Genomic DNA, 13,158 nt, shown 5'->3' with positions numbered 1-13,158 from the left:
AAATTATAGACGTTTTAAAGGAAATTTTCAAGGGAATACTTCATGCATTGATTTTATAAATGTGACTTCAGAAGTACAGTCAATAAAAATTAATTGAACTTCATTAAAATTAAGAATTTTGATGCATCAAAAAACCATTATGGCTACAGACAGCCTACAGAATTGTATAAAATGTTTGCAAGCAATATATCAAGAAAAAAATAGTTAAGAGAGTCTAGTATATAAAGAACTCAGATAATTCAATTATGATAAAAATAATAATCCAAACTTGAATAAACACTTCTCCAAAGAAGATATACAGATGGCTTGTATCTGCAGGCAAAGGTGGCCAATAACAGTAGTCATTAGGGAAATGCAACTCAAATCACAATGAGCTATTATTGTTCCATGATTGTTGATATCACTATCAAAAGAACAGGAAGTAATGAATGTGGGTGATGGTTTGAAGAAATCAGAACCGTCAAACTTTTTGGTGGAAGTGTAAAATGATGTAAGCTACTAGAAACTAGGATGTTGATTTTTCAAGATTTAAAGCTGGAATCAGGCAATTCCACTCCTAACTACACACTCAAAAGTCTCAAAAGTACACTCAAACAGAGTCTGAACACCAGTGCTCATGGTGATGTTACAGCAACCAAGAATAGACTTCCCAGGGTTCATGGTATCCTCAAACAAACAAAACAAATACATACAACGGAAGGCTATTTATTCAGCTCTGAAAATGAATGAAATTCTGCTATGTCTTGAAGATGAGTGAAATTCTGCTATGTTACAATGCAGCTGAGTCCCCATTCTCTCACCTGTTTGTGCTGAGGACTGAACCCAGGGCCTTGCACATGCTCAACACACACTGGGCTATTATGTCCTCGGTCTCAGGGGAACCTTGACTACATACTTGCTGAAATTAGCCAGATACAGAAGTACAAATTCTGCATGACTCCGCTCATCTGAGTTTCCTAGAATAAAGACTACCAGTGGCAGATGAGAGGAATAAAGGACAGTTACAACATATGAACATACTGAGTCCTGAAAGGAATGTGGGAAGGTGTTACCTATGTATGAGTCAGGACTGAAAATGAGACTAAGGAATAATCTGTCTTTGTTATAAAGAGTTTTGAGGCTAAGAATTTAGCTCAGAGGGTAGAGTGTTCACCAAGCATTCACAAAGCTTTGGGTTTGATTCCCAGCCCGGCACAAGCTGGGTATGGTGCACCCCTTCAGTACTAGCACTCAAGAGGTAGAGACAGGAGGATGAGAAGCACAAGGCCATTTTTGGCTATATATCAAATTCAAGGTCTGAGCTACGTGGTAGCTTGTAAACAAGGTAGATGAGATGGATCAGCCAGTAAGGGCACTTGCCACCAAACCTAGTAACCTGAGCTCCATTGCTGGGACTCACATGAAGGAGAGAGGTAGCTGACTTCTGCAAGTTGTCTTCTTACTTCCACATGGATGGCATTACACATGTGTGCTTCCCTTTCCACATGGATGGCATTACACATGTGTGCTTCCCTTTCCCCCAGCACATAAAAAAATAAATAGGATGTATTTTTTTTAATCTAGCAAAACAAAACAGTAGCAACAGCAACAAAAACTGAGGATTTTAATTCTGTGCTAAGAAATACTTCATGCACTAGCCAAGGAAGAGCTATTGTACTGGCTTCAGAACGTCTTTCTTAATCTTTCGGGCTATGAAAAGGTCCCCATTCGGTAAGATAAGCAGTGACAGTGTGAAAACGCTGCTTCTCTTATTTATACTGAGGGTCAGTGAGCATCTCTCAGTTTACTTTTTACTTTCTAGAAGCATTTTCTTAATTAAAGTTTCTTCCTCTCAGATGGCTATAGTTTATATCAAGTTGATGCAAAATTTGCCAGAGCACAGATGGGGTTTTGAGTATTTACCCGAATGCTGTATTAGAAGGAAGCCCTCCCCATAAAGGAAGATATGGTTGTCACCTTTCACTACTCTATCTCCCCAGTTTTGCTTGTTTTTAATATCTGAGTCTTCAATAACTTTCTTCTCATGTACCTGTCCCAATTGTAAGGTCTCTGACCCTATCCATGCAAGATAAAATCTCCAAGCCTTCAATTAAGATCCCTTTTCTTTTTTCCTCTCTTCACCAAGGTCTTCGGAGGCTTTTGAAGACAGGAAGGTTGAATGTTCCAATCTTAAGCAAACGTCAGCTGGACACGGGTCTAAGACACTTAATCTTATCAAGCTGATTAGATTGCCCAGGGCTGTGAAAATGATAAAAAAAAAAAGCTGCAAGAAAATGGAGTGGCTCGAAATGGTGCGAATTCAGGTAGAAGAATGTTTTTAATGCTGTCGACTTCCAAATCAAAAAGAAAGCAGGGAGGAAAAGGCAATTTAACAGCAGCTTGCCCTTGTGCTATGTGGCAAAGCCAAGCTGTCTATCCAAGGAACCGTTGCAACTCCAATTAATATTAAAAGAAAAACCTGTGCTAACTGAACACTGAAAACACAATGCAAAGCTGGAAAAAGTCACTACCAGCTGTCTTCTGGTAATCAGTCCTAAACAGTCTCTGTTGCTCTGTAGTGTGTCAGGGAACTCAAACTTCTCTGCTGTAATGTTTGAAATTTCAGTTGCTATTTGAGTTGACTGCAAAGCAATTGCTCTTTCTCGGTGCTTAAAAAAAAAGGAACTGGCCCATGTCCCTTGGCTTCAGCTAGAACCTGTGTTTCTAGATAGAGAAGCTGGGGTGGAGAACCTGTAGGTCAGCATAGAGTAAGGGAAGGGGCTCACAGACATTGTGAGACAGACCACTTACTGCACACAGGGAGCCAGACATCAGAAAGAATCAACCAACTTGCGGGATGCCAGCCCTCTAGGTTAGGGAATTTCTAAGCGAAGATCCCTAAAGACTAAGCAAAGATCTAGCAAAGACTGGTTTTGGTGTAGAGATGCTAAACTCTGGCATATACTTTGGGTTGTTTTAGCGGCTTCCCTATTATGTCCCATGGCTTACCCATGCCAGGGGAGAGGGGCAAAGAATGAACAAATAAGCAAATGAATCAATGGGAACATGAGCTCCGCATACACAGACAACAGATGACCAAAAGCATTAGGTGAAGGGTCCCAGTTTTCAGAGGTCTACTAAGCAGTAGGGAAGGGTTAGTGTGGTGGCCTTTGAGAATAACTAGGATAACTCTTTCAAATCAGACATCCATTTGTTGTACCCTTAGGTTTGGGCTCAGAATATCCACACTCACAATGTAAATAAAGCACTTGGTTCTTCCTGTGAAATGAAACAGAGCTAACATACCTCACATGTCATCACATTTAGGGTATTCTAGATCCTATGCTAATGGTTATAGTAGACCTCACAACTGATCTTGGGGTGGCAGCCTATAACACAACTCCTGCACCCAAGGCTCAGGGAACATTGTGAAAGAGGGAGCATAAAGGTCATAAGAGCCTGAGGACCACAAAGTCTGCTGTGAGAGAATGTCACCTATAAATGACATCTATGATACCACAGCAATAGGACTGCCTAAACAAGACCTAGTGACCAGCACTTAAAGACAAGCTAACATTAGCAGGGTAAATCTAGAGAGCCCCGACCCTTAGACAAAGAAATATATATATATATACATATGTGTGTGTATAAATGAACCCAGCAAGTTGTATTTATATATTTACAAATATATATGAGACAATAAGAATCAAATAAAACAAAGCCATGAATTTGAGAGGAAGTACAAAGGAACATGGGAGAGGTTGGAAAAGGGGGGAAATGGTATAATATTTCAATTAAGATTTATACATTATGCCAGACGCTCGTGGCGCAGGCCTTTAATCTCAGCACTCAGGAGGCAGAGGCAAGCAGATCTCTGTGATTTTGAGGCTAGCCTGGTCTACAAAGTTAATTCCAGAACAACCAAGGTTACATAAAGAAATCTTGTCTTGAGAAACAAAATAGCCAAGAAATGTAAGAAAAATGGAAATCAAGACTATAGGAGACATCACCTCATGCTGATTAGAACCTAGGGCACATTGAATGCTTGGTGAATATTCCGCTAAGTTACATGCCTAGATGCCTCCATCCTAGGTAGAAGAGCTGTCATCAGCAAGACAGAAAGCATTACCAATGTTAGAAAGGATGCAGAGAACTCCTATACGCATGCTGGTGGGAACAGTAACATAGTCACTATGTAAAACAGTACAGATAGTTCTTTAAACACTGATAATAGAGCCATCTGATCACATTATTGAGTATATATACAAAGGGTATAAAGTCAGTAAACAAAAAATGACCATGTTTATGGTGGTACCATTCATATTAGTCAGATGTAATCAACCTGGATGCCTATCAGTGGATGAATGGGAAAAATATGATTGATATTGAGTAATCTCTCTCTCTCTCTCTCTCTCTCTCTCTCTCTCTCTCTCTCTCTCTCTCTCTGTGTGTGTGTGAGAGAGAGATCTAAGTTGTATCTACATGACTGTCTATAAGTAGAGTGATAGAGATTATAAGATTCCCTACTTCATTCTATATTTTTAATTATTTTATATATAATATAATTATTTATTGATTCTTTAGGAATGTCACACCATATACCACAATCCCATTCACCTTCCAGTCCCTCCATATCTGCCCCTCACCCTTGCAACCATCTCCCCCAAAAGAACCCCCCCAAATTAATACAAACCAAATAAAAAAACCATCCTGTTTGTCACAAAGTGTACCTATTTGTTCAATCAGTCCCACTCACAAAAATGTTCATTGTGGTGAGTCATTGGTCTGGTTCAAGGCCTCTGGCACACCATCATCACTGGACCCTCACCGAAACTCCTATCAGATATCCTGCTGTTGCCCAGAGTCATGGAGAGTCCTCAGCTATCATGCCACAGGACCAGCCCTTCATGAACTCCAGCAGGTCATAGATGGGATAGATGTTAGGATGGGCCAACCCAAGGCCCAGGATGTAGATCTGGGAAGTAACTGAGCTGATCAGTCCAGGCCACTGGGACCACCCCCACCAGGTGAGGGGCAGAGCCAGCTCTCCTAGGCCCATACCATGAGGGCCAGCTCTCCCATGTCCATGATGAGGCCATCTCTCCCCAGTGTGGGGCCAACTATCCCATGAGGAGTGGGGTAAGATCTCCCACTTCAGAGTCCAGCAAAGGGCAGGGCAAGCTCAGCACAGCCCTTGGATTTCAACATGTGTAGTTCCTATGGCCCCCTGTGGTAACATGGTCCATGGAAATCAACACGGACCTCAACTGCAATGGGACCACTGACCCAGACATGGCCCTCAGCAGAAGCTTGACTGGGATGACACCATGGCCCCATGTGGCAGTGCAGGCCACACAAATGGGCATGACCCCTGTGGCAGACACCATCATGGCCATATGTGGCAGCCCAGACTCCTGGCATCCTTGTGGCCTTAAGTGGCAACATGGGTCATGGATGTCAACACAGACCCAGACATGTCCCTTGGCAGCATCCCAGGCCCAGATGTAACCATAGCCTTGGGTAGCAATCTGACTACCCATGTCAGCTGTTCCTCACCACCTTTGCTTCCTGGGGTCTGCCTCTTTCCACAGCACATGAACCATTTTGCTTCTCTTTCTCTCCCATTTTTCTACCACATGCTTGCTCAACATAATGGCACCCACCCACCCAGCACACTAGAAGGCACCAAGTGGGCCTGTAGATGTCTTCAGTCAGCCCGAAATGTGAGGACCCAGGCTGGCCCGTGGGTATCTTTCACCCACCTAAACTGAGTCATACTGTAATATTATCATGGAAATGCAGGTATATATATGTATAATGAAATATTCTTCAACCACAAAAATCATGTGATTTTGTAGACACATGGAGGGCCATTGCATTAATAAGCCAGTGACATGTGCTAGATCATTTGTAGAAACTAAATGGTTGTCCTCCTGAAAGAAAGGGACAGTCACTGAGACTGGAAGAGTGGAGGGGGAGGGGAAAGAGACATGTTCACTTAAGGTCACAGACAATGGAAGGATGAGCTGCTTTTGTGAAACACTAACATATTGGTTAAATCAAGAATAGCATCTGTTGTAGTTTGGGTTCTCAGAAGTCAGGGTTTTACTATGTACTCTGGCTGGTCTCACACTCAGCCTTTGAAGTGCTAGGATTGTAGGTGGGTACCATCACACATGAACTGTGTTTCTGTACTGAATTATCACAGTGTACTCCCCACAAGGTGTATGAGTGTGTCTCTCAACAAACAGTGGCTTAACTGATAACCATAGTGACAGAAGAACCACAGCAGAATGGGAACAGTTACAAAACCAATCCCTTCCTACTTCTTTTATTGAGAAGACAGAGATTGGGCATTCCTGCCTTTTTAATTAAAGTTTCTTTTTATGGAGATGAACTCTAGTATTTGAAAATTGCTATAAATTTCATCAAATAAGGAAAGGTAAAATCCATGACTGAGTTTTCTGAAATTTCTCTCTTGGTGCCTGTGGATCAGTCCCAAAGTCCAGAGCAAGCTGGCCAAGTGCTCTACCACTGACTGACATCTCTAACCCTTGGGTTTTATAAAGACTCACAATATATGTAGTTCAGGCTGGCCTAGAACTCTCAATGTAGCCTAGGCTAGCCTTGAGTTACTGATCCTCTTGCCTCCAGAGTGATGCGATTATAGGCATATATTACCATACTTCATTGAATTTTCTATAATTCCAAAACAATACACATGGTGAATATTTTTCTTAAAAACATCTATTTAGAGAGATGGGGATATGTCTCAATGGGTTAGAGCACTTGATCAGCAAGCATGAGAATCTGAGTTCAAATCCCAGTCACACATATAAAAAGCTGGGCATGGCTATAATCCCTAGCTTTGGGGGATAGAGACAGACAGATACTGAGAGCGCACTGGCTAGCTGGACAGCCTAGCTGACATGGCAAGCTCCTGTTTTGATGAAATAGCCTGTCTGGAGGCAGTAAGATGGAGGGATGGAGGAAGATGCTTGCCTCCTGGGCTGGTACCCACATGAGAGTGGTGGTGTGCACAGTCACAAAGGTTCTTACAACATCCTCACTCTAAAATAAGAAAGGATAAAAGAATTCTATTGAGCCCTTCTCTCTTCTTTCAGTCCTTTAGGAGAAGAGCAGAATGACTTAGCTCTGGCCGGCACTTTCCCATCTCTAGACAGTGACAGTTCCAGGTCCTCTCCCTGTCTATAAGTGTTCTGGGATCAGCTGTGGTGTCCCTGGTTTCTACTTTCTCCAGCCCCAATTGGGAAGCAATTTCTCAAGACAGTTTCACTTCAATAGCAGGTGATTTTAATCCAGTGTAAGCATCAATCTGACAGGGACATGTTATCGTCACTATTTTAATTATTCTTCAAAAACTTTTTTCTTGCCCAACTCTTTCCAAGAATCAGTGACCATAAATTGTCAGAGTTCATCTTATCATGGCTTCATAGTGACATCACTTAGCCGCATACCTAAAGTCATGGAATTTGTTTGTGAAACTCTTTATCTTAAACTAGTGCGAGGGAAAAAGTTCCCTTTTTGATGGGAAGTCACCCACCTCTGTCACATTGCTGTCTGTGCTCTTCTGAACAGCTGACAGCTTCTGTTAATTTACTTTCGCTCCCCAGTTCAGCTTCCCGTCTGGAAAGCAGGAGTGATTTTTGAATAACAGCAAGTCATATCTGATGTGGCAGCAACTGGCAACTCTGACACTGAGCTTGGCTGTGGCCATCACCCAGGATTCCTCACTTCTCCTTGAGAAGCAATTACAATTTCACAGGTTGGAATTAAATCTCCCTGTGGTATGAGTAGAGTAACTGACGATGTCAAAGTGATTTCGAGCTGCTAATCTCTTGCTGGAGTACGAGTGAAAATAGAGCCCGTCCTCGTGGAAAAGGAGGCCTGGCAACTCTAAAACTCCAACTTTGATATGTTTTAATTCACACTGAGGTCACCTGGCACAGCCTCCTCCCAAGAAAACTGATAGCCATAGTTGGTAGAAGCTGCCATGTTTCCCTAATGATGGAAGTGAAGGAAGGTTAAAGGGAAGAAAGAAGTATGTGGGCTGGGAAGGAAAATAAAATTGGCTGGAGAGATGGTTCAGTCCAGCAACATGTCAAACAGGAGGACCTGAGTCTGATCCCCAATGTCCACATAAAAAGTCAGCATGGTGGCATGGGCTTGTCATCCCAGCACTGGGGACATGGGGACAGGAGGATCCCTAGAGCTCGCTGGCCAGCCAGGATAGTGAAATTGGGCAAGCCCCATGTTCAATGAGAGACACTGTCTCAAAAATAATGAGCCAGGCTTGGTGGTGCATGCCCTTAATTCTAGGACTAGGGAGGCAGAGGCAGGTAGATCTCTGTGAGTTCAAGATCAGCCTGGTCTACATATTGAGTTGTAGGTTGGCCAGAGCCACACAGTAGAAAACTTGTCTGAAAGAAACAAATAAAAAACAGAGGTGGCTCCTATCTAAGGATGATCTCTAGCCCAGACACAAATATGTATGCACATGTAAGCTCACCTGTGCACATATGTGTACCTCCATACAAATTAATTAATGTTGAAGAAAGTAGGCCGGAAAGATGGCTCAGCTTGTAAATGCACTCACCACATAAACCTGAAGACCAGAGGTCCATCCCCAGAACACACAGCAGAAAGACAGAATCGATTCCTGAGAGTTGTCCCCTGACCTCCACACATGCACCATGACACACATAGGCTCTAATTCACATAAACATCACACATACACACACAATAATAACAATGATAACCTTATAAGATACAGTCTCAGGTAGTCCACTCTGGCCTCAAACTGCTAACCTAAAGTCATTCTCCTGCCTCTACCTCTCAAGTGCTGAGATTTACAGGTGTCCTGACAGGCCCAGCCTTTGAGTTGTCTTTTATATATAGAGAGTCATCACTGAACACAGAAGACAGTGTCATATGTCATAGGCCAGTGGGATTTTTGATTATAGGCGTAAAATTTCGGGGTTTGACTGACTTTACATCAAGGCATCTATATGTTGGTGCTTCAGTCTTTGGACTGGGGAAGGCATTTGTGCTAACAAGTTTTGCCATGCCTATTCTGCCAGAACTATTAAGTGGGATGGATGGTGCTGTCGGTGGGAATCCATAATATATTAAAATTCAGTCTGGTTCTGTGGATTTCATTTAATTAACATCAACAATGTGTTTTCCCGAGTAAGGACTCTAGACCTGGCAATATAATTACTTAAACAAACAAGCAAACACCAAGGAATCCAAGAAGTTTATGTAGCTAAAACATGATTTGCACGTATCAGAGGTAATGTCTGTCCACCCAGTCATTGTTACATTTTCCCCTAGTTTGTCACCATTTCCAGTGGTCAGGGACAAGAAAAAGTGTGGCCCTTCAGTTCATCAAGGATGCAAGGATGTTGGTATGAGGTACCCCAATATTGTATCCCAACCCAGTTCTTCATCCCAATGGCTGGCTGTCAGCTTTCATTTTTAAATATGGTTAAATGCTCACAGCAGCATGCTTCTGAACCCCGACGACACAATACATCCTCAATGCTGTGCAGCTACACCTGCATCTAGACAGCACGGTAGTCATTCAGCAACCATTCCTTATTCCCCTCACCCCAGGCCTCAGTGTCTAGCCTAACTTTTCAGAACCTCAATCTTAATTATTTTGACTCTATGGATTTTTTTCATTCTAAATATCTCAGATAATTGAAATGATACAATATATTTCTTATGTTTGGCTTATTTCACTTGGTATACTGTTTCCAAATTTCATCATGTATATATACATACATATCTATGCATGCATTTTGTTTATCCATTCATGTGTTGACAAGCATTTTAACTGTTCCCACCTTTTGGCTATTGTGAATAATGTTATTTTGCATATATGTTAGAGTACATGTTTGTAGTTCTTACATATGTAGCTAGAAGGGGAATTTCATGGGTTAGGGTTGTGTTTAACTTCCTAAGGATCCTCCAGACCATTTTCCTAAAATTGGCATCTCATTCTGTGGGACCATATATTTCCATTTCCTTGGGTCTGTCTGGCAGTTTTCTCTAAAATATTTCAAACGTATTAAACAACTTGAGAGTCCAGCAAGACCCCCTGTGCCCATCACACACTCCCCGGAGCATTCCATTCACCGTGCCTGCTCCACCTCATCCGTCCCTTTCGCTGCTCTGATTTTTTGCCCTGTGGAATATGTATTTTAAATTTCCACTTATTTCTCTGCTTACTTGTTTCATATGTGCAGGGTATGGGAAGGATGTGGTGGCACATGGAGGTTGGAGGACAACTTGAGAGAGTCTGCTCTCTTCTTTTACCATCCAATTGTGAGGACCAAACTCAGGCTGTCAGGCTCGGGGGCACACACATTCACCCACGGAGCCATCTTGCTAGCCCATCTGGAATTTTAAAGCAATTACCAGATATCACACAATCCCCATCCCCTCTCCACTTAAACATATCTAAAATAGAAAGGAGTATCTTTTTGCATAAATCAACATGACAAAATTAACATGTACTCCTTAATACCAATCAGTATGTAATCAAGATTTACTTAAAATATAGTCTCACATTTGATTGTTTTATTTGATTAATTTATATGTATTTTTAGGAGGGTGCTGGGTCCAGAGCTTAAGGCCAAGCTTGTGTTAAGCTTATACCCTGTCATTCAACTGTTTCCCAGCCCTTAGTGTCCTATAGGTTGGCTCTGATCTCCTTCCCTTTTATCTACGCTATTGTCTTCTGAAAAGACTCCTCCTCGAGTCCTCTCTCTCTCCCGCTCCTTTGGTGTGCAGCGTGGACTAGCCTTGGCTTGCATCCTCCCTTCCTCAGTCTCCCAGGTCCTGGGATATAGACACTCCTTACTATACCTTGGTGTACATAGTCTTAAACTCTTTCATTCTGCCAAAGTGACACAGTCATTTTCTGTAGCTGTCAGTCTCAAGATTTAACATCACCTGTGAGAATCACCTGCTATATTTTTCAATTAAAAAATACAGATTCCTGGCCTTTATGCCTCTCACTACACACTGGACCCTCAGCCCGACAAGGGCCATGAGGAGATGTAGGCGCCAATGAAGACATCTGCAGTTTTAGGAAGGAGTATAACCAAGTTGGAGACAGGCAGTCCCCTTGGAAGAAGCATCACCCTTGTAGAGACCGAGTTTATCATCTCAACTTGCTTTCTGACTATAGAAGCAACACTGTTCTGGAAAAGGATCCAAATAGTGTCAAAATGATGGGGGGGCAGTAGGAGGGGGCAGACAAAAACTAATACCACCATCTTCCCAATTTAGTCACTTCAGCCAGAGACCATTTGAAGGATACATTAAGACCATTTGAAGGATACAGCAAGAGACTTTGCATGCTGCAGTAAAGACCTCTGTGAAATGATATCATTGCACACTGACTACACATGAGGGCTTGGAGTCATAAAATATAGACACCATTTGCATGGGATTCTTCTGTACTGGAAACTGGCCTCTTCTCCCCCACTTTCCTCTTTACTCATTCCATATTATTTGCATCAATACAGACTTGTAGGTTCTTATTCTACACTTTGGACTGTAATCCAATATTACTCTCCCACTTCCAACTCCCTCAAATTATTCCCGCATTGGCCACTGGGAGATCACTCACTTAGCTACTGAGTGGTACCCTGTTGATATAGAGCATCAACTGGTAATCTGTTTGGTCTTAATCACTTCTTTACCTCTGGCACAACTGGACACCCCAGCTCATCTCCTTTACTTTCTGTCCCTGACTAAAAGTAAGCCACTTCTCCAAACATACACACCCCAAAACAAACTAAAAAAACATAACGAAACTGTTTATAGGCACACAATGATCCCCAAGCTCTAGAAACTAAATGATTATGAATGATGTACCACACAGCCAAGGAACATTTATTATTTAAATGAGAGGCATAAATGACATACACATCATACAAAAAAACATGTGTGAACGTCATTCTGTAAAGTGCTTGCCTCCCAGTCACACAGACATGACTTAATCTCCAGGACCCACACACACACAAAAAAACATCTTGGCTTTCTGAAGGACTTCTTGATAAGTGCCCTCTCAACCCTCATCAAATGAGCTTCTTTTTATGGCAGATACCAATCAACACAAAGACCCACAACAAGAAACTGCAGAATGTTTCAGCCCTAAGTGGGACAGGGATCACACTCCTTCCTGCCAAGGCTCAGGGAACAGGAAGAGCAGGCAGGAAGGCTGTAAGAGGCAGCAGATGAGTACAATGAAAGCTTTCCAGACACTACAGGACATTTGCACAGATGAGCTCACAGCGGCAGTGATGGGATGCACAGGGCCTACACTAGCTCAAGTCAAACACAATCCCAACACGGAGAGGGGAAGTGGGCACCCTTAGCTGAGGAGCCACTAATAGTGCTGGGAGAGGGGGAGTTCATTTCATTAAGGTTGTTGTCCCTGGTAGACCGACCAGACTCCAGTGGATGATCCCACAGCCCCCTTGAGAAGCACAAATGAGACCTGAGAGCTTTTATATTTAAAGGAGGACACAAAGTTGATTAGGTAGGGAAGTGAAGGTGGATTTGGGGAGGGGTGGATGAAAGGGTTGGAGATGATAAAAATATATTGTATGCCTTTCACACACACACACACACACACACACACACAGAGAGAGAGAGAGAGAGAGAGAGAGAGAGAGAGAGAGAGAGAGAGAGAGATCCCCTCTTTTCAATGAGTTAATGTGCCCTTCTCAGGAACATTGGCAACTTGGAAGAAAACCTGGTCTGCCTGAGGTCCTTTCAGAGCAAGGGATGCTTGTTTCATTTACCTTCCTTTGACTGCCTACGTATATGGTTTAAAAATTGCCAGGCAGTGGTGACACATGCCTTTAACCCTAGCACATAGGAAGCAGAGGCAGGTAGATCTCCATGAGTTCAAGGCATACTCTACAGAGTGAGTTCTAGAAGAACCAGGGCTACACGGTGAAACCCTGTCTCAAACAAAATTAAGTTATATATTGTATGTATGTAAATAAATAAATATATATTTATAAAATGCTATGTTCTGATTCACCTATACCTCAACTTGCCACAATTGTATTGTTTCATAAAATGACTATATTTGAACAAACAAGATGGTAAATGTGCTTGCTACTAACCTAGTCA

General features: G+C 42.4%; 1 non-coding gene across 1 annotated transcript; it reads left to right on the top strand.

Annotated features, from left to right (window-relative positions):
• The first annotated feature begins 12,710 nt into the window (after nt 1-12,710).
• Nucleotides 12,711-12,843, top strand: LOC121143801. Its single transcript, XR_005881125.1, has one exon. It is a non-coding gene; the product is annotated as a small nucleolar RNA SNORA67 (small nucleolar RNA).
• The last annotated feature ends 315 nt before the right edge of the window (nt 12,844-13,158 follow it).

This window comes from Mesocricetus auratus, unplaced genomic scaffold (assembly GCF_017639785.1).
Source record: "Mesocricetus auratus isolate SY011 unplaced genomic scaffold, BCM_Maur_2.0 Super-Scaffold_100013, whole genome shotgun sequence".
Taxonomy (NCBI): domain Eukaryota; kingdom Metazoa; phylum Chordata; class Mammalia; order Rodentia; family Cricetidae; genus Mesocricetus; species Mesocricetus auratus.
The sequence above is the reverse complement of the archived record's forward strand: the minus strand, read 5'-3'. Positions and strand labels throughout refer to the sequence as shown.